Consider the following 20,943-nt stretch of genomic DNA (forward strand, 5'->3'; position numbering starts at 1 on the left):
CACAGCTTATTTGCTCTGTGGATTCTTTTAAAAAGCAGTTCAAAACTTTTCTGTTCAAACAAGCCTTTTGTTGATCTACATATTTTATATTTACATTATTTACATTTGATCTTTTACATTGTGTATAATGTCTATTGGTTGTATTGTTTATTTTAATATTTGTGTACAGCGTTTTGTGACTGCCTGTCTGTGAAAAGCGCTTAATAAATAAACTTTACTTACTTACTTTAGTTGTTCACACAAAGCATAAAGGTAAAAAACAATATATACAGTGTTATCTTCATTTTAGATTTAAAAAAGTATTTGCGGCTCCCAGTGTTTTCTTTTGCGTGGAAACCGGGTCCAAATGGCTCTTTGGGTGTAAAAGGTTGCAGACCCCTGCTTTAGAAGAAGAGCAGCTGTGGAGGAAAAATGAACAGATGGAAATGGAAGCACACATCACTGCTACTACACCTGAAATTAAGGCTTTGTGAGGATCACAGGAGATGAGTAGAAGTGACTTTTCTAAGATTTTTGATGCTATGGAGTCATATTTTGCAAAAGGACAACTGGAAAGAAAAAGGATTAAACATAAAAGCAGGTTGTTTTGTGACACTATTTTTTATACTTATGGACAATATCTTGGTCAAGGTAATGTAGAAAGGCCTATCAAAGCTACAGAAACTGCTTCAAGCAGTTATGAGCACAGAAATGTATTCTCAGTCCTGAAAAAGCCAAAATCAAATGACTGCATTGTTAATCCAGTAGCAGTGTTTATCTTTTGTGCCTACGCAGGAAATCCCAGTGTTTGATGCTATCAAACATTCATTAAATCCTTTGAACACAGCGTTGAAGAGAAGAACAAACAAGTTTCTATTAAAGTAGCATTTTGGCAATGAACCTGAAATTGCTACAACTTATATGGGGAAGGTTGTCTCACGGTTTCACAGTTTCTGAAGATATGATTGTTTCAAATTCTTCAGAAGGCAGCCAGCTTAAAGAGGTGCTCAAGCTAGAAAAGGGGCCATTGTTGCACCAGGGGCACAGGATATAACAACCAAAAGCTGAGAGCTGGTTAGCAACCGTGTTCAATTAGCCCCAGATTCCACTATTATAGTGAGTGTGTGGATGTGTATGACAAAATGCCAACAAATCGGTGCTGGATCAGTGAAGATCCAACAGTTGTGCAAGCTCATCCTGCATTCAGCATTGCAAGGAGGCAGCTACGCTGTATGGGTTAAGTATGCTACAGTTGCTCAGAATCACTTATAAAGGTGTGGACAAAGACTTTGTTTCATCAGAGGACACCATGGCTTATAGTAAAAAAGAAATGTTTGAGACATGTTCCTCACATTTTCTCCCCTTTTTGTCTGTAAATGACAAAATTATCTAAGCACACTGAACTATGTTGACTGGTCAACAGAGATATCTTACAGTTTGAAGTTTGTAGGAGTTACCTTTTAGTTTTATGCTGTAGTCTTGGGGCCAATATTTTACGGCAACAAATGATTTCTTATTAATTCCTTCCACTGCTCTCAACCTTATACAGAGTTTTGCTGTCTGTTCTTTGGGGGTTTGGAAACCTGGAAAAATTGAAGAAATGTTTCCTGGTCGAGACGGTCTTGTTAGATCTTGCTTAGTTCGCACAACAACGGGGACTCTGTTAAGAAGACCGATTCAGTTGTTGTATAACCTGGAGCTTTAGATGAACAGATTGTTCATTGGGGGGGAGGATGTTGTAACTGTATTGCAGTTTATTGTTTGATAACAGCATTTTGGTTATTTTGTAAGTGATTTAAGTGTTAGTCACATGTTTAGTGAGAGCTGTTAATTATAGATTTAATTTTCTGCTAAAGGGGAGCATTTACTAGGTATTTTCATTAGAAAACTGCATTTCCCAGAATCCTTTGTGGTAGACGAAAGTTGCTCTGGGTTTTTTTTTTAGCTAGCAAAGAAAGTTTGGGGAAGCCATTATATGTTGCTCTGATGTCGAGCAGTTTATTTGTTGTACATTCCCCTTTTTGAAGCCTTATATAAAGACTATCGTTTCTACAATTGATGTCCGATCCATTTTTTTGGCTAAGTGGATTCGCCACAACAGTATGTGGAGGATTTTACAGTTTTATCAGTTCTGTTTTTTCCTCTTCATTATGTAGAGGTGTTCTTCATGTCTTCTGTCTAAGGAACTTGGAATGAAAAGCCTCTGGACTTCTTTAACATTCTTGAAGACGTTTCACCTCTCATCCAAGCAGATTCTTCAGTTCTAAGAGCCCTATGGGAGTGTCCCCAAGAGGGTCATGGACCACACAAGCCAAGGAGTGAAAACGGGTGCAACCTAGCCCCGCCCTATCATGTGATTTACTGAGGTCAAATGGTGGGCGTTAAGGCGTCTGGCATCTCAAAACTTGATTATAGATAGCAGACAGTTGGTGTCATAAGCCATCGCCTCTGTTCAAAGATGGTGGTTCACAGTGGACATAGGTGGCTTCTTTCACACCTCTTTCAAATCATCTGTATTCTCTGTCCAAAATGTGAACATTGGCGTCCTTGAAGACCTTTGTCATCTATGCAGATGAACAGCTGAGTCTTGTCCTGTCAATGTGGCTCTTCTATGTTGTGCCATGTGTTTATGTTTGGTCTTTCCAATGTAGAGGTCTGAGCATTCCTCGCTCCACTATACAGCACAATGTGTACGTAATAAGTAAAGCACTGGTCCCACCTGCGCCACTCTTCGGCAACTCTTCTTGGAAAACTCAACTACTCACCTTACCTGCCCTCCTGCCCATTGTGCACCTCCAGGACTCCCTTTGGAATTTTAAAATGGATCAAATGGATCACCGCTACTACCGCTCGCTCTTTCCCTAGACACTACCTCAGCTACGCTCCCTAAAGCCCTCGCTCTCTACCTGCAAGTAAGCAAATATCCAGCAAACAATACTCACCTGTAGTTTCATTCTTCCGCCACTCAGTCAGTAACCATCTGTGGCGAGGCGTGGCCTGCGATGCCGTGCGGGGAAGGCAGACGCACTGGCACGGCCGCAATCAAGGCCCCGTCAACTTAACTTCTGTACTGGATCCTGTCTTGAGTGTTGTTGCAGCTGCGTGTTGTAACAGCAATCGTGTAAATGGTGTGTGAATAAAGAATGCTGCAAAGCATGTTCATGTCATCAGGTCTGCCGTGGTCATCACAGTGGTGTCAAAACCCAGGACGGGGGACACGGCAGACCCAGGACCTGGCCAGCAACGGGAGGAGCTGGCGAGAATGGTGGTGTTGATCCAACACAACTAAAATGGTTAATTTACCTCCTCAACATGTCTTGAAGTTCTCCAGAGGCCTGGTAATGTACTAATCATGTGATTCAGTAGTGTTGACTCACGGTGAGATCTAAAAGCTGCAAGACAAGAACCCTTGAGGCCTGGAGTTCCCCATCCCACCTATAGGGTCCTTACCTAATAATATAAAGGCTCTTGAGGCAACTGTTGTTGTGATTTGGCACTACATAAATAAAACTGAATTGAACAGATTTGAATTTAACATTAAACTTCTGGAATAGCCTTTCCAAAGCCTCAAACCTCAAAAGCCTTGAAAGATTATAGACTACACTTAAAAGCCAGGAAAGTACCAACTAAAATGAACTCTGCCACTGTTTTTGAGAAAATGGGTAAATATTATTTCAGAAGCTAGTTGATGGCTACTAAAAGCATTTGATAAAGGTATAAATTGCTAACTGACATTTAATCAAATATTAGTGGTGGTGGTGTATGTATAATTTTAAAGCTTTTGTCCACACGTGAGTTAGTGAAAATCCAAAATAAATACGTACATGTGCATCAAATAATGTATAATAAATTTACCCTAAGATCAAAGAACACTTCAAGGAAATCACTAAAAGTCAAAACTTTCAATGACATTCATCCTCTTGATGAGTATATAAAAACTTTTGACTACAACTGTACCTCTGCCAACGCCCACCACCTTGGTCGGGGGCAATGTGTCAGAAAATGTGCCAAAAAGCTGTGACATTCACTGGTTTTAATCATCTTGATAGATGATTAAAATTGCGGCAGTACCCTTTTCAAACCAAAAAGATTCCATTTTCACTAAGGCATAACTTTTTTTAATAGTTTCTAATCTGCACTTCAGTTCAGTTGATGGGTGGTCACAAATGTCGAGAATCTTCTAGTAGTCTTAGGTGCCATATGAAATTGAATTACCATATCTTCAACAAGCCCAACAGTCTTTAAGTAAAAGAGGTAAATATTCCAAAGTTTGAAGAAATGGCAGTGCCATAGATTTTCGAATGATGAAATGTAAGAGTAACTGCTCTGCCTTGCTGATGAAAATGGTCCGTAGACAAATACAGTTCCATTTCAATGATACACTAAAGACAGAAAGTTGTTTCCCTTTTTTGAGAGCAGAGCAGATTCAGTGGAGCAGATGAAAACTGAGTTGGTAGAAAGAGGAGATAGATTCCACTAAGAGAAAGGTAGCTGTTCAGATTTAGAGGCCAGAATTTGCTGCACGCATCGTTTGCTTCTTTAATTTAAGAATCCTAACAGGAAGAGTGGAGCTGTATGGCTGAGTGATTCCATCCCTCATTATAACATGGCTGCTTGTCTCAGTCCATAGGTTCAGTGCTATTACTTCCACTGTTGCAACACAGGTTATTAGAAAGCCCTGCGACTTATTCACAACAAGAATGTTCTACTTTTATCATCAGAAAAGTTAGACAAGGATAGAGTCTTTGTGTATGTCAATGTAGAAATGTGCTCCCCTGATATTAGCCTGACACTGTTAAAGTCTGTGTGTAGGATGTACAAGGTGCTACACTGCCACGTAAATCATCTTAGACTGTCATCCTACAAACAGCTCACTCTATCATCTTAAATCATTTCATGCTTTTCCTCTCAGTCTCAATTTCTACACACACTTGTAAAGAATTTCCCTCCTGCTCCCACCTCCTGACAACTGAGTATAGTGAAGCTGCTGTATTTTATCATATATTATTGGCTGGGCTCACTTGCCTCATTCCTGATTCCTCTTGCTTTTCAATCACTCTGCTCAGGGATGCAGTCCAAGCTTAGGCCCTCGCCAGAGGAAGATAATGCACCCACATAATGCATCCAGACAGTCTATTATACTGATGGCTCGCACGATGATGCCAGTGAGATTCCTGACTCATTTCAGGCTTTTATAACACTCCATTTGCACTGTAGGCTCACTACAATGAAAAAAGTAAAAGGAACTACCTGTGCTTTTTCTTCCAGGCTGTTAGCCTTTCAACTGTTTGTTACTGCTTGTTTTCATCAGCCTCTGAGAACAGTGATGAAACTACCAACTCAACAGTCCTGCAGCTGACAGACAATCCAGATATTAGCACCACTTCCTTTCACTCAGTCAGTTGTCACCCTTATCTTTTTTCGCTTATTTTAATTACTTTCCTTCATTTTTCCTGCTGTCACAGTTCTGCACCCTCTGGCTTGCTCAGTGTCAGGTGTCCTGAAGCATATTTAGGTCCAGAAAAGAGAAAACTATGCTTTTCTACCTAACCGTAGAGAAGCATACACACATTGCTAACTTTTTATCCTAATAATTACATAATTACAATTATATACTACTACTTATATAATATGATATATATATTATTCAGGGTAATGTAACACTGTGATAAAGTCTTTGCCTGTTTGTTAGATTTATCTAAAAACAAATTTAATTTTAGAGAACAATAACCCAAGTTTTTTAAACGTTAAATGTTTTTTAAATATTAAGGGAGAAAAGCAGAAATTGCTTTCATGGCCCTGGAACAGCTCGGTCTCTGCTCTCCCTCATGGCTGGCGTCTGAACAGCTTAGCCAATAGGGCAGATTTTTGCTCGGAAAACCAACACAGGATTCCATGAAGACCAACAGTCAAACACGGTGGTGGTGTGATGGTCTAGCAATGTTTTGTTGCTTTGGGACTTGGACGACTTGATGGAACTATGAATTCTGTTTTGAAACAGAAAATCCTGAAGGAGAATGTCTGGACATGAGTTCATATCCTGAAGAATTTTGCAGCAGATCTGAAACAGACTGTTCATGCTCATACCTTCTAATCTGGCTGAACAAAAACAAGTGAGTTCCTTTTCAAATGTATTCCATACAGCGTTTCTTTTCTTTTTTTCTTAATGAATGAAATAATTTAATCTGTTAAAAACTACATTTCATATTTACTTGGATTATCTTTGTTTAAGACTGAAATGTGTTTCAGAATCCGGGACAGCACGGTGGCACGGTGGTTAGCACTCTTGCCACATGGAGTTCAATCCCACCATCAGGCCAGAGTCTTTCTGTGTGGAGTTTGCTCTCCCCGTGTTTGCGTGGGTTCTCCCCGGGTACTCCGGCTTCCTCCTACAGTCTAAAGACATGTAGTTAGTGGGGATAGGTTCACTGAAAAATATAAATTAAATTGTGAATGCGAGAATGAATGTGAGTGTGAATGGTTGTCTCTGTCTCAGTGTGTTAGCCCTACAACAGACTGGCGACCTGTCCAGGGTGTACCCCGCCTTCCGCCCTATGACAGCTGGGATAGGCTCCAGCGCCCCCCACGACCCTAAAAAGGATAAGAGGAAGCGGATGGATATGATAAGAATCCAAATTAAACCAGGACTGGACAAAAACTGTAGAGGATTAGTAAGAAGGAAGTGACGGCACTATTCACAAATGAGCTAAAGACTGGAAAGGTTGTTGGTCCTGATGACATACCTGCGGTGGTTTGGAGATATCTAGGAGAGAGGGCAGTGAACTCTTTGCCCAAATTGCTTAAGACAATGAGTGAAAGGAGAGGAAGTGTACTGGTACCAGTTTTCAAGAACAAGGCTGTCGCAACCACAGAAGGCTTAAATCATAAACAGCCACACTAAAACAATTAATGGCATGCTGACAGATTTACAGTGTGTTAAACTTGCTTTTATGAGGTATTGTTTCGATTAGTAGATCACTCACTCTTTCATCAGCTCTGTTGATTTTTGATATGCTAATTTGTGCTGCTCTCACTAAACCATATTTCATACTATTTAAACAAACAGGCTGCTTATAAATCAGTCCATTATTGATGGGATGTCCCACAGAATTTTCCAATGATGCATTTCGGACGTTACAGCTTCATAACAATTTGCCCCACTTAGTTAATCTGATTAGTAAAATGTTCACTGATTCACATAGTCGAATCTTGAATTAATAGCATGCAGGAGAGCATTTCACCATAAAAGCTGCTGCTAGTTGGAGGTTTACATGCAATAAAGGCAGCAAAATGCATTTATATATTTTTTGGAGCGGCTAAAAGGATAAAAGTTAACCAAACTTTGGAACACTGCTTCATTCACATGGACGGTGTAAATCACCTTAGACAATGATTTAATTTACCTCATCAGATAACTGTCTTCTTCTTATTTCTTTTGTTTGATGTGACAATGAAACGAGTGTTATCATAGTTCAACGGTAATTTTGCTCCTGCACTGTTAGTTACTACAATACAGTATTTATATAAACTCAACAATTCTTGTCATTTTCAAAATAATAGTGCTCTCTTAAAGATTCAGTTGGCAGGAACACATAATTTGTAAACTAGGCTGATATTGTGAAATATGCTGAGCTCATTTCAAACCAAATATCTCCAATACTGTGTAACTGTGTCTGTAGCTATATCTAATATGTTTTTATATTTTGATTTAAAGGAACCTGACTTTCTCATCATTTTTTAAGTGCTCTTGAGCAATAATTCTGCTGGCTTTCCTAACGTCCTTCAGTTTTTCTTTGGAATCTCATTGCTTTTCCTGTATTTGGAAGGTTGGAAGGTTGAGGTTTGGGAAAGGCCACTCCAAACATTTAATGTTAATGTCAATTCAGTTCAATTTTATTTATTAGCACTCGGGTAAAAACCCTACAATAATACAAAGAAAACTGAGAAAATCCCAATAATCATATGGCCCCTATAAGCAAGTGTTTGGCGACAGTGGGGAGGAAAAACTCCCTTTTTAAGAGGAAGAAACCTCGAGCAGAACCAGCTTCAGGGTGGGGTGGCCGTCTGTGGTGACAAGTTGGGGTTACGGGAGGAAGACAAAGACTGTGGAAGAGAGCCAGAGATTAGTAATATCAGCAACAACAATTGGGACTTTATCCCTCTATAGATGCAGTGCTACAAAGTTAGTGGAGAGTTCACCCCGCCCCCTCCACCCACTTCTGTTGAGAGGGATAAGACTGGGGATCCAAAGACAAGCTAAAAGCTGAGCCCTACAAACTGGCCAGCCCAAGTCATTTTTTCTTTTGCCAGTCGTAGGTTGCTTAATAACAAAGTGGATGAGCTGAGACTGTGGATTACTATGCAGCTTGAATGGCTTTAATCATAGCAAAAGACACCGGGTTGGATCAGAACAGATAGTACTACTTAGTCTGGTAAAAGCAGGTGAGAGGGACTTTGTATTTATACATACAACAGACATTAAGTGCACCTTAAATATTTAGTACAGCAGACCCTGCTACTTACCCTTTCATTGTTCATTTTAAGAGTTGTTTATGTACCACCACAAGCTGATGCTAGGTTAGCCATAGAGATGCTACATCACTTCTTTTGCCAGCATCTGGTGATACATCCAGACAACATTGTTATAACTGCAGTGTAATGAACCGCTGATCTGCACCATAAGTCATCCTTGCGGGGGTTGTCGGAACTGTATGCGCAGTCGCACTAGGACAGATGTGCTCAGAGGCATGCCCCGTAACGTGTATGGAGCAGTCTGTCGCGGCAGGAATAAGTTGTACAAAGTCCATGTAAGTTACGATAATGCTTTGATAAGTATGATAAGTGTGTTTCTAATGTAAGGTATGTTGCTGCGTTTGTATTGTGAGCTATCTGAAAACCTTTTATTCTTTACTTACGTTACTTACATCCATGTGCTATTTTTTAGCTAGACATGTGTGTCATGCAAGCTAGCAGCACCCCATGAGAAACGGGCCGAAGTGTTTAAGTGTTTGCCGGAGTTTGCACCCTTGGCAAGCGGACTGAGGTATGTGATGAGAGGTGATCTGTTGCTATATTTTATTTAACTGAACTGTATAACCCCTTGATGCTGTTTGAAGTAACCCCTTTTGTTTTATTTAATCTGTGACTGTATATCTCAGAATTACTTGTTTGAACTTACCTGAATTAACTTAAGCTCATTGTTGTTATTACTCATTGTTATAGTTCAAAAGGACTGTACGGTTATCAATTTTTTCTTATTTTATAGTTTTCACGGTGCTCAATGTCCAGAGAATGTGCCGTGTGTGGTGAGGAAATAAATGGCTGCACCCGTTAGACACTCTTCTGTCGTTCTTGATGCCAAGGGCTGCTACATGCAGGATTTTCATCATGCCTACCTCAGATCTGTTCTACCCAAATTCCCTTATTTCAAGAGGGTGAGATTTAGATTATGCATGTAAGAGCAAATGAGAAATGAAGGAACATTCTTGAGCAGTCAAAGAGTTCAGGTGTTGTGTTCTGTTGTTTGGCGTGAGAGGGAGCAAAAAGATAAAATAAGGAGATTAATGTGATTAAGGGTTAGGTGGGTTGTGTAGCCAGGCTGGGCGGGAATGGCTACCTCAACAAAAAAGTGAGGAAGAGACAATGAGACATAAAGCATCTGAAATTATTGCAGATTGTGGCGCCTTCATAGGTGCATGATGGGTCTACCGTTCCTGGCAGTAGCATGTTCACCAGAGACAGACATACTTTCAGGACTTTTGGGGGTTTAGAGCAGCAATTAGATCTAAGCGGATGAGACCAGCTTGGGTTATGGCAGTGGTTCCCAAACTTTTTTTGCTGGGCCCCCCTTGTTTTACAAGAAAAATGTTCGCGCCCCCCCTCGCACGAACACATCCTCCCACCACACACACCCATATTTTGCTCCATTGTGGTTTATTTCACACCTCAAACATTTAGTAAACAATTAAGCAAATACAAGTAATGTGCAATAAATTACAGGTAGTAAGAAAATAAACTAGTCTTTTACGCTACGTCCACACCTACACGGGTATTTTTGAAAACGCAGCTGTTTCGTCCACGTAAACGGCGTTTCGAATCACTGAGAACGGAGATTTTTTAAAACTCCTTTTTTGCGTTTACGTGTGGACGAGGAATACAGAGTTCGTCATGCAACGTCAAAGGTATGTGCCTTTTTTCACGTCACGCTGTGTGCACGTTATTGTTTACATGAGATGAATTGCAGGATGGCAGATAGAGACGAAATACTGTTAATCTGACTATCTGCAGGTTTTACACGCTTACGCAGTTACTGTCCCTCCATTTAGAAAGGCACAGGCGTCACGGTGTAATTATTTTACATGTAGTTGTTTTTTTTCCTGTGTAATAATATTCAACATTGCTATCAATACATTTTTCAAAAAATCCCTCTGCAAAATGAGTTCAAAAAACATAAACAACTGTTGGATGCTGTTTGTCCGTGATTTGAACCGGGGAACAAATTGTGGCAGGATGAGCCTGATATTATTTGTATCCCACTGTAACTTTACTGTATAAAGAGCTAACATCTCCAAAATGTCAGGAGTAGTTAGTCATTACAACAAGTGTTTGTGAACTACAAATCAAGAATGTGGGATACTGTTTGTCCATGATTTAAACAGCCCAGCGCTGCTCCCAACGAAGGGAAAACCAATCCTGCAGGGAGACCTACCTCGGCACTTGTGCAGGTGAAACCAAAGGGAAGATATGCTTCACCATATTTTCTAGTCTTTGGCTTAGAATGAAGTTGGTTTGGAAACATATTCAGCTATGCTTCATCTCCTGCTTTGCGTTTGTGTGGGCGCCCGTGCTAGCAGTGTCCAAGCATTTTTTTTTTGTTTTTTTCCCTTTTCATGCCACGCCCCCCCTGCAATGGCTCTGCGCCCCCCCTAGGGGGCGGGCCCCACACTTTGGGAACGTCTGGGTTATGGGATGATACAAGCTAAAGCTGGATGTGAAGGTGCTTCACATATTTAGGAGGAGAGAGCTGAATGGGTGGCAAAAATGCAAGTGTAAAGTTCCCAGTCAAGACGTGTCGGGTTGAATTGCTGAAAGCAAGTAGCAGAGGTGCTACTCAGGGGTGAACTGAACATAGAGGTTGGTGCCACCAAATCTTACAGCCAGACCAAGAAAGTTTCATAGCAGCCCCCAGCATGAACAGAACATTTATGTCCCAGAATCACCTAAAAACCTCTGGCTACCGTTTATCGGTAGTAAGTGCACCGAGACAGCAAAGTGACTCCAGACCAGATCCATACCAGTGTGTTTTGCTGTCTGGGTAGGCTGTCAGTCTGCTGTTTACTTCCGCTGTATTCAGTGGTTGAGAGGAGGTGGCAGAAACACTCAGCAGGACAGTCAAAAACTCACAACCACACTTTTACTGGGAATTCCACAGCGCTTGTCCTTTAATAAACACACTCTTCACCAACCTTACAAGGCCCGGTTGAACAGCTGTTGTCTTATCATACATGAAGCAAGCAGTGTTCACACAACCCGTAACGTTACTTTAGGGAGGTAAAGATATGAGGTCCATCTCAGTCCATACGCCCATGTGCAAGCATGTTTCTCCCACACTCTACAGAGAGTAGTGGCGCATACTTGTAACATCACTAAACATTAACTTAGGTTGTCTTAAAGAGACACCACGCAATTGTGACTATTACAAGCATCCACTTTTGATTACTCTGAAGCAAGCTTTAAAACTTTGTGAAAAAAACATCTGTCGAAGAGTCAGTGATCCACACTTATATTATGGAAATATTGAAGTTAGCTGTTGAAGATCCTGCACTTCAGTGTCAGTAGGCTGTTGTCAGTGAAATTTACTGTGAAGTGGATGTAAAATTGTTGGAATCAGACTTGGCAAATAAACTCTAACACAATGTGAGGATAAAAAATCTTTTTTACTAGTGGCCCAGATCTGGTTTGCCAGATGTGGCCCACACATGGGCCAGCACAAGGCCAGTTGCAGACACAGTGGTGGTCCTGTGCTGGCCCATGTGTGGACTACCTCTGGCAAACCTGATCTGGGCCACCAAAGGGCCATCATTCTTTGCGGTATGTGGGCCATGTGTAAGTTGTGTGCAGCCACGGGCCAGTTGTAGACACACTGCTGGCCCTGTGCTGACCCAGAACAGTTTCAGCTCTGGTCCCAAACAGTTTCAGCTCTGGCCCCAGATGTCAGCCCTAATGTGTACTTCAATCAAGCCATGTAATAACAAAATGTAATGTGTATAACAAAACTTTTTTTTACATTAGTAATTCCTTTTGTACATAATTTTATATTGTTGTTAATAATAAATTAATTAAAGCAACAAAACAACCTAAAGAGCCGGTTCGGAGCTGAAAGAGCCGGAAATCCCATCTTGTGGAGTGATGAATTTAAGTGTGAATTTTTTTTGCTCAAACTGTCATCACTATTGTGTAAAGAGAGTCGGGAGAGAGGTACAACATTGAGTGTTTTGACCACCTGTAAAACATAGTGGTTTGGGGATGTATTTCAGCCAGTGGTGTTGGGAATTAAAAACGATTATAAACACAGAAAAGTACCATCAGATTTTGATCCACCATCGTCATCATGTGGAAAGCATTCATCTGACACCAACCGCAATGGAATACTATCGGTCATTTAATCTATCTACACTAATGACACACTGTGGTTAATTTCATGGTTTAGTACATTGCCTAGAGACACATTGAATAAACTAGAACCAGCGACCAAACAGGTAAATCAGAAACCTCCCATGTCTTCGTGGCAAACTATCATATGACACATCACACCAATCTCGTTTGCTGGATTATTTCCAGTTTGATCTCCCATTACCATGTCAAGAGGAAAAATGTTCAAATCAGGTTACTTACATGTAACATGCTTATGCACATTTATTCTATACAAATGATTTCCTGAAATCTACAGGCAGATTTCTTCAGGCATTGCTTTTTACACATGTGCTCCTCAGAAACAGCATGGCAGTTCAGATCAAGGAGAGGCAGCTTTTTTATTTACTATTGATTACTTTTGAAATTATGTGGACATACAGGTTGAGGCAGACATTCTCTGGATAAAACAAAAAGCTTGTGGAGTGCCGTGCTTATCCATTGGAGAGCTACATTATTATAAACTATTCCACTTGACATACGTGTGTTACAGCTGACCTGTATGTTGCATGGAAGAACACAAAACATTTACTAGATTCTGATCCATCAAAGGGACCCATCAAGTTACTGTTATTATTCCACATCCATAAGAGCATGCATCCTCCAGACAATGTGAACCTACTTTCAACATCCACACATTAATCTAACACACTTCAGATCAGTTTGACTCGTCAGTAAGATGCATTTTGTCAGACATTTTAATCATCTTCTACTTTTTGGGGGTTAACACACCGACTCATCTCCCTCCACCTGACTTTATTCTTAGCATTCTCCTCTGTCACACCAACCCTCTGTATGTCCTCCTTCACTACAACCATGAATATTCCAGGCAGGTTTTCTTCCTGTCTTTCAGCTGCAGATCCTTTTTCCAGCATATTCACCGTCCCTCCTGCATGTCTAAACTGTCCCAGCATTGCTGCTCTAATTTAGTCTCCAAACAGACCCTCTGATACATCCATCTCTTATTCTTTCCATCCCGGTCATTCTAAATCAAAAGCTTTGCATCTTAAACACTGCTACCTCCAGCTGCCTCTTCTCTATTAGTGCCACTGTCTCCAAACCGTACATCAAAACAGGTCTCAAATCTCCCCTTCTGTCACAGATCACTCCTGGCACTCATGTCCAGCCACTCCACTCTGCTCACACACTCTTCTTCACTTCTCTTGTGTATTCTCCGTTACTTTGGATTGTTGACCCCAGGTATTTTACCTCCTATCTTTTACCACTATCTCTACACCTTGCCTGCCCATCTTTCCACCTGTCTCCCTGTCATTCATACACATGTTTTCAGTTCTTCTCTTTCCAGAACATACCTCCACCCCTCCAGGCTTACAGCCACCTGCTAACTGCAGATCACAATGTCATCTGCAAAGTCCAGGGAATCTCCTTTCAGACCTCACCTGCCCATCACCACCTCAAGCAAGAAGGGTCTCAGAGCTGATTTCTGATGTAATCCCACACCCACCCAGAACCACTCCTAGCGCACACCTCATTACTAGTTCACTGACCTCACGTATGTCCTGCATCGTGGCATCTGTCCCACTTCTCTACCACTGATAACAGCTCTCCCTGGTACTCCAAACCAATGATGAATCTTTATATCCGAACAGGCAGTGCAAATATCAGCTTCAGTTAGTGGTATTCATTTTTCATTATCAAAAAGAAAAATCACTAAAGAAACTGAAAGTCTTGTACCAAACTGGGGATTTTTCCTTCTGTTCTTGGACAAATTCTGGGCAGACATGATGTTAGCACGACAAAAATAAAATGAATGAGAGGTCATTCAGAAATTAAACTATAGGGGCTGACCTCAAGCGTCATTCAAGGGGACGTTTTGCAGTCTTTGGGAGATGAACCACTGATACTGTGATTATGAGGAGCATGTGCCATAAACATTAGATTAATAATGGATTGCATTTATATAGCGCTTTTCGAGACCCTCAAAGCGCTTTACAATGCCACTATTCATTCACTCTCACATTCACACACTGGTGGAGGCAGCTACAGTTGTAGCCACAGCTGCCCTGGGGCAGACTGACAGAAGCAAGGCCGCCATATCGCGCCATCGGCCCCTGTGGCCATCACCAGTAGGCGGTAGGTGAAGTGTCTTGCCCAAGGACACAACGACTGAGACTGTCTGATTTGGGGCTCGAACCGGCAACCTTCCGCTTACAAGACGAACTGCCAACTCTTGAGCCACGATCGCCTAGATTAATAGAAGCCCCGCTATTTTACTTAAATTTATAAAACTCATTTCAAATTATAGGGAGCAGAGGCTCTTACAGGAGCTTTTCACATCTGCAATCTATTTAAGTAATCCCTAAAAAGCATGTAGGGCATGTCCAGAACTGAACTTGTGTGTGCCTTTAAAGAATATTGTATTCATGTCGCAGAGAGCTGAACTCCTTCAAATGCACAACCAACTCTGTGTTATTTGTCAATTACATCGTGGTCTTTATCATTAAAAAAGTCAAACAAAGACACTAAATACTAAAAGAAAATTCTCACTTCTGTTTTCTTAATGCTGCACTCCTGGACTACAAAACTACAGAATTATACCTGGCTTTTCATTTGCTGAATAAAACAGGAAGTATAAATGTCTTTGTAGTTGGCAGCAAACTAAAAAATGCACAGTGAGAAAATCAAGAGTACATCAAATAGATTAAAGGGATTCATCCAGTTATCAAGCCACTGCAGACAATCTCTGCTCAGTGATAGCAGGGCCATTCAAAGAGAAGGACTACAGTACCCAGACCTTACAGGCTCTACAACCATAACCAAAACTAACTATAACACTTAATTAAACTGGGGAGGTGATTATTAATGAAATATTGAAGTTGTCATGGTCCCGAGTCCGTGGACTCGGTGATTTTGTGTTTGGTATATTATTATTATTATTATTACTATTTGTGGACTGTTTTGGGATGGTTTGTGTTTTGGGGTTTTGGATGCTGGGTTTCTGGGTTGATGCTCCCTCTGTTGATCCCTGGTGTTAGTGTTCCCCTGTCTCGTCAGGTTAATCAGGTCCAGCTGTGTCTCCCACCTGTGTGTGATTTCCCAGTGTCCGTCTGTGTATTTATAGGCTGTGTCCCATTTCAGGGTCTGCACGCTTGAAGTACGCGCACTACGCGTACTACGTACGGTGCGTACTATAAGTACGAGAAGTGCGGAAGTGAGAGGCGTGTGAAATGGGACGGTATATGCTTCGTCGCGCTGTTCAGGTTGCCTAGCAACCATGATACTAACCGCGAGACACGTTTCATACAGCTTTGTTTGACAGAAATGAAGGAGAAAATTGTTTTGTTGGTCAATCATTTTTGTCATGACATCACTTTGATTAGTTGAGTATCTGAGGCTGAGACCACAGGACTGTAAAACATGATTGTTGGGCTTCATTTCTGTACTGAACAGTCATTTAAGATTAGCTAGTAAATAATAATTAGTTAATGTTGTTCATGAGACTAAAGTCATCTCACTATGGTAATGTAAATATAATATGGCCAATATTATAGTATTGTCAGATTATTATGATAGATACATACATATATATATATATATATATATATATATATATATATGTGTATATATATATATATATATATATATATATATATATATCACTGACTTTCAGCTTGTTGTGTTTGTGGATATATGACTGACTTTAATTATCCATAAAATCATCAGATTCTCTGTAAGATTAAGGTCGACTATATGTATATTTAGAAGTAGAGGCTTTAAAACCAAGTTAATGCTGAAAGTACAAACATAACACTATACAAATGCAGGCCGTTTGCCATTCTATAGTTTAGTTTCTCCCAAGTTCCGTTTTTGCCATCCCAACTCTGTGTTCTGTCATTCATAATAAACCACCCTCGCATCTCAGTAAGTGCTGCCTTTGACTCCTCTTTCCCACACATCACACGGCTGCTGCCCCAGCCGTGACAGAAGTTTAGTATATAGATATACTATTTTTCACAATGAGCGATTTGAAAATCATGCTATATTTCCATTCAAATTTTCATTCTGCTTACCGTGATGTTAAAAGGCATTGCACTACTTTCTCTATTTGATATAACCTGAGTAGCATTTTTATGTAGCTAGGTTTTTCCAAATGCAAAATAATATTTGAATTTTCAGGGAAATTTGCAGAACAATCCGGTTTTTATCTCCTTCCTTAATCAGTTTGTGCTCCCGTTTTGTTTTTACAACCTTGGTACCTATCAGAAGCTGCAAATATCTTAAACACGTTTAAAAGAACATGCTGACTTCTTGAGTGATTAATTTCAAGACAAAAGATTTTCCCTTGCACTACTTGTGAAAACACCAGTTATAGGAAAAGAAAAGAAAGGCTTTTTTTAAAAGGTGGTGTGAAAAAAGTAGAATTACAGCAAGAAATTATGTGAGTGAGGAAAAGACAATTTGACAAAGGCACCAGAGTTAGAAAAGACTTTCCAGACACACATCAGAGAGGAGATGGCATTGGCACTTTTAGTTCTTCTACCAAAGTTAACCTCACAACTCAAGTGAGATTCACTCAGCACACAAATCTTTTTTACAAAGAAGTCCAAAACAGAATGTGCCTTTATTGCCCAAGCACACTGAAGAGAACAGTGAACTTGTATAAGAAACTAATCCTATCACGTCCTTATTAAACAAAGAAATTCCTCCACAGATATGAGGTGCAGAGTAGTAGGAAGATATATTTTGAAATGATTTAACACCAAGGCATTCCCAGGCCTGCCGAGAGATATAATCTCTCCGACGTGTCCTGGGTTTGCCCCGGGGCCTCCTCTGGTGGGACATGCCCGAAAAACCTCACCCAGGAGGCATCCTAGTTGTTGGGTCAGCACCTCAGCAGGCCTGCTAGTTCAGACTTATTTCCGTGAAGAAAGCAAGACAGAACAGCGATTGATCGGTTTTCACATGCTAGAGCAAGGGAAGCCCAGTCGGAACCTCAGAACAGCACTCTGGCCTCGACCTCAGAAGACTCCAAAGAACCAGCACTGCAGCCTTTTATTGTGCGACACACAGTTTACACAAACACCCATTGTAAAAAAAAAACAACCCTATGGTCACTAAAGGTTAAAACACTGTGTGTGTGTGTGTTTGTCTGTAGTTGCACGTGAGTGAGTGTGTGTGGATAGGGGTGCGTTTGTTTGACTTCCTGCTCACAAAAGGGTCATCTCCCCCACCCTGTATATGGCTTAACCCCTCTAACGGTCTCACCATACAGAAGCACAGGTGAGGACACAAACTTCTCACCCTATCTCTAAGGGAGAGGCCAGCCACACTTCGGAGGAAACCCATTTCCGCCGCTTATATTCGCTATCTCGTTCTTTCGGTCACTACCCACAGCTCGTGACCATAGGTGAGGGTAGGGATGTAGATCGACCGGTAAATTGAGAGCTTCGCTTTTACACTCAGCTCTCTCTTCACCACAACAGATCGGTACAGCGTCCGCATTACTGCAGCCGCTGCACCAATCCGTCTGTCGATCTCCCGCTCCCTTCTACCATCACTTGTGAACAAAACCCCGAGATACTTAAACTTCTCCACTTGGGTCAGGAAGTGGAGGACCCCTAAAAAACTCCTCCAGCTTCACTGTGTTTATATTATGCTAACCATAGCTGTGTAGCTAGCCACCACGTAGCACATAATTATATGCCAGCTAGCCCAACTTCAGTAACCCTACAAACGTCACTACTGTTTAGTTTTCTGTCTTAATTTATGTTGGAAGTGACAGCAGACGTTTAAATTTGTTTTTCTGCAGTTTTTTATTTTCATTGCTGTGAGTTTTTAGAAACATGAAGAGGTAGAAACGGAGGCGGCAGCCTGATTGCGCATTAGTTTAACTGTTGAAGTTCAGCAGCAGCTGGCTACACCACAAATGGCTCCTAACTTTATCAGTAATTGGCTGGGGTCAGCATTCACTCAGCTTTAACTTCACTCTGCGTTCTTGGTTAGCTTAGCATTAGCATGCTGTCTGTGTAGGTGCTTGCGAAGAGCCGAAGTTTTAAAAATATATTAACAGTCATTTTAAAAATCAGCTGAAATAAAAGCCTTGAGCAATGTGTGACATGGTTAACTGTCTATATCTATGAGGGGATTCAAATATTAATTTAAAATGAAGCTGGAGTGTTGGGAAAGTAGCTGGTTAAACTTGTGGCTGATCTGAAAGTAGTGCTGACCCTGCACCTGGTCAACTTGCCTGCTTTATTAGACTGGACAAAGCCCGAGCTTTCCTTGCTAATACGCTAGAGGAGTTATTAACAATTTTCCCACATTTTATCTCCTCTATATCACACGTTAAACATGACAAAAAGTCATCTGTTACGATTATAAATAACTGAAGCTTGCTTGTTTGCTATTATTAGTTTTTTCCATATGATCGAAACTGATCTCAGAGCAGTCAAAGCTGAGCCAGCAGCAGTTTGCCTCACTCGCTCGTCTTATGTCAGTTTACTGTCAAAGACCAGCCGATTTATCAACAAAACACAGCCTCTTGGCTGCTAGTCTCTTAGCTTGCCCAGCTCAGGAAATACACATGCCCTCAAAACACAGAAAGATCTAGCGTTGTGTTTGGTTGACAGAAGCGGTGCTTTCAGCTACACTATACAACTGCAGCTGCAAGATAACAGTAATGTAAAGGATGGATGTAGATTAACTTAAAGGCGAGGAGCTTTATGACAGCGCTGCCTGAGAATAAAGAGAGAGATTGCTTTAATTTGGTACATTTTAATGTATATCCATTTTGTCAAATCAAGCACTCCTTGCCTTGTCCTGACAGAACACGACTGATCACAATTATTCTCAAGTGTAAGTGCCTAACCAGTCTACATGTTTGTGGACTTCGATAAGGCTATCAAACACGTCCCTTTGAAATTCCTGTGGGAGATGCTTCCCTAGTATGTCGTGTTTGGCTCATTGGTGCAAGCCATTCAGTCCATGAGCAACCACATTGAGAGTTTGGTCTGCATTACCATCAGACCTGTTCCCATCTTCCATTTTGGTAGCCTTAGAATCTTGTCTCTGCTTTTTTGGTGTAGTTATGTTAGTTCTATCAGGTACTGGACACCAACTTAAACTGGAGCAGTTTACAACCGAGAAAAAAATGAGTGCCTACCAGCCTGATGGAGCCATGTCTGCAGTGATGCAGATACTTGCTGTCTGTTTGGTGAAGAAAGAGTGTTCAGCATAACTGTGAAGCTTTTACCAGTTCATCTATGTCCCTACCCTCAACTATGGTCACGAGTTCTGGGTAGCGACAGAATGAAACCGTGGCAGGGATGAGCTTTCTCTGAAGGATGGCTACCATAGAGCTTCTGCTCATCAAAGTGAGCCAGCCGAGGTGGTTCAGACATCTGATTAGGATGCCTCCTGGACAAAGTATTTCGGGCATGTCCTGCCAGGATCAGACCCAGGATACGTTGAAGAGATTTCATCTTCAGCTGGTATGGATGGATGCAAAGACAGACTTTGTGGGTCATGCTAGCAATAGCCCGATAAACAGCCCCAGTGTATTGCCTCCACTGGCCCTTTCATCCCAAACGTTTATACACAATCAAGGCCAGATGTGTCTTACTGAACTCTACACAAGTGCTCGGCTCCTCACGGTCTACAATTATGAAGCTTGGATCTTACTTTTGAAGGCGCTCTTACCTCCATGTCAAACTTCTTTCTCCTCCTGAATGGTGGCTTTTCTCTCTGAGCCAGCACGTCACAGAGACTCCTTGGCAACCGCATTAGCTCTTTTTCTCTGCTTCATTCATATTTTTCCCTATGACCCAATTTTCCCTGGTTTAGGCAGCATAAAAACATGGAGCACAAAGACAATTTTTCACAGAGCTTAAAGGCTTTTTCATATGAGAGAAATTGTGCAAATGGAAAAGGGTCACAAAATTTCTGTAATGTAATCAACAGTGCCATGTGAATTGAACCCAGTTGTATCACACAATTGGGTAAGAGCTGATTATGGTAATCCACAGTGGTTATATTTCTCAGGTATTGTAGCCTACTGTATGTACAGTCGTATTAACTCAGACTAAATGAATGATGGGAAAGAAGAGAGAGATCTGTAAATGCTTACTAAAGGTGGAGAGGAAGAAGTTTGCAAAGTTAAAAATGTAGATTTACATCAGTGCATGCACTGGCAAGACATATGGAGTTGAATTTGTAAGAAAGACATATTTTACAGTTATACGGATCCAAATGCAATTTGAAAAGAACCAACTGAGAAAAACAGATGGCAGATAGTGTGTTTCTCAGACATTTTAT

At 41.0% G+C, this 20,943-nt stretch overlaps 1 long non-coding RNA gene across 1 annotated transcript; it reads left to right on the forward strand.

The window, feature by feature from the left end:
- Positions 1–622: 622 nt before the first annotated feature.
- Positions 623–16,202, forward strand: LOC146513224 (uncharacterized). The gene is made up of 2 exons (XR_014875607.1): positions 623–7,156; positions 7,213–16,202. It is a non-coding gene; the product is annotated as an uncharacterized LOC146513224 (long non-coding RNA).
- Positions 16,203–20,943: the final 4,741 nt, after the last annotated feature.

The sequence above is a fragment of the Neolamprologus multifasciatus genome, chromosome 8 (genome assembly GCF_963576455.1).
Source record: "Neolamprologus multifasciatus chromosome 8, fNeoMul1.2, whole genome shotgun sequence".
NCBI classification, from domain to species: domain Eukaryota; kingdom Metazoa; phylum Chordata; class Actinopteri; order Cichliformes; family Cichlidae; genus Neolamprologus; species Neolamprologus multifasciatus.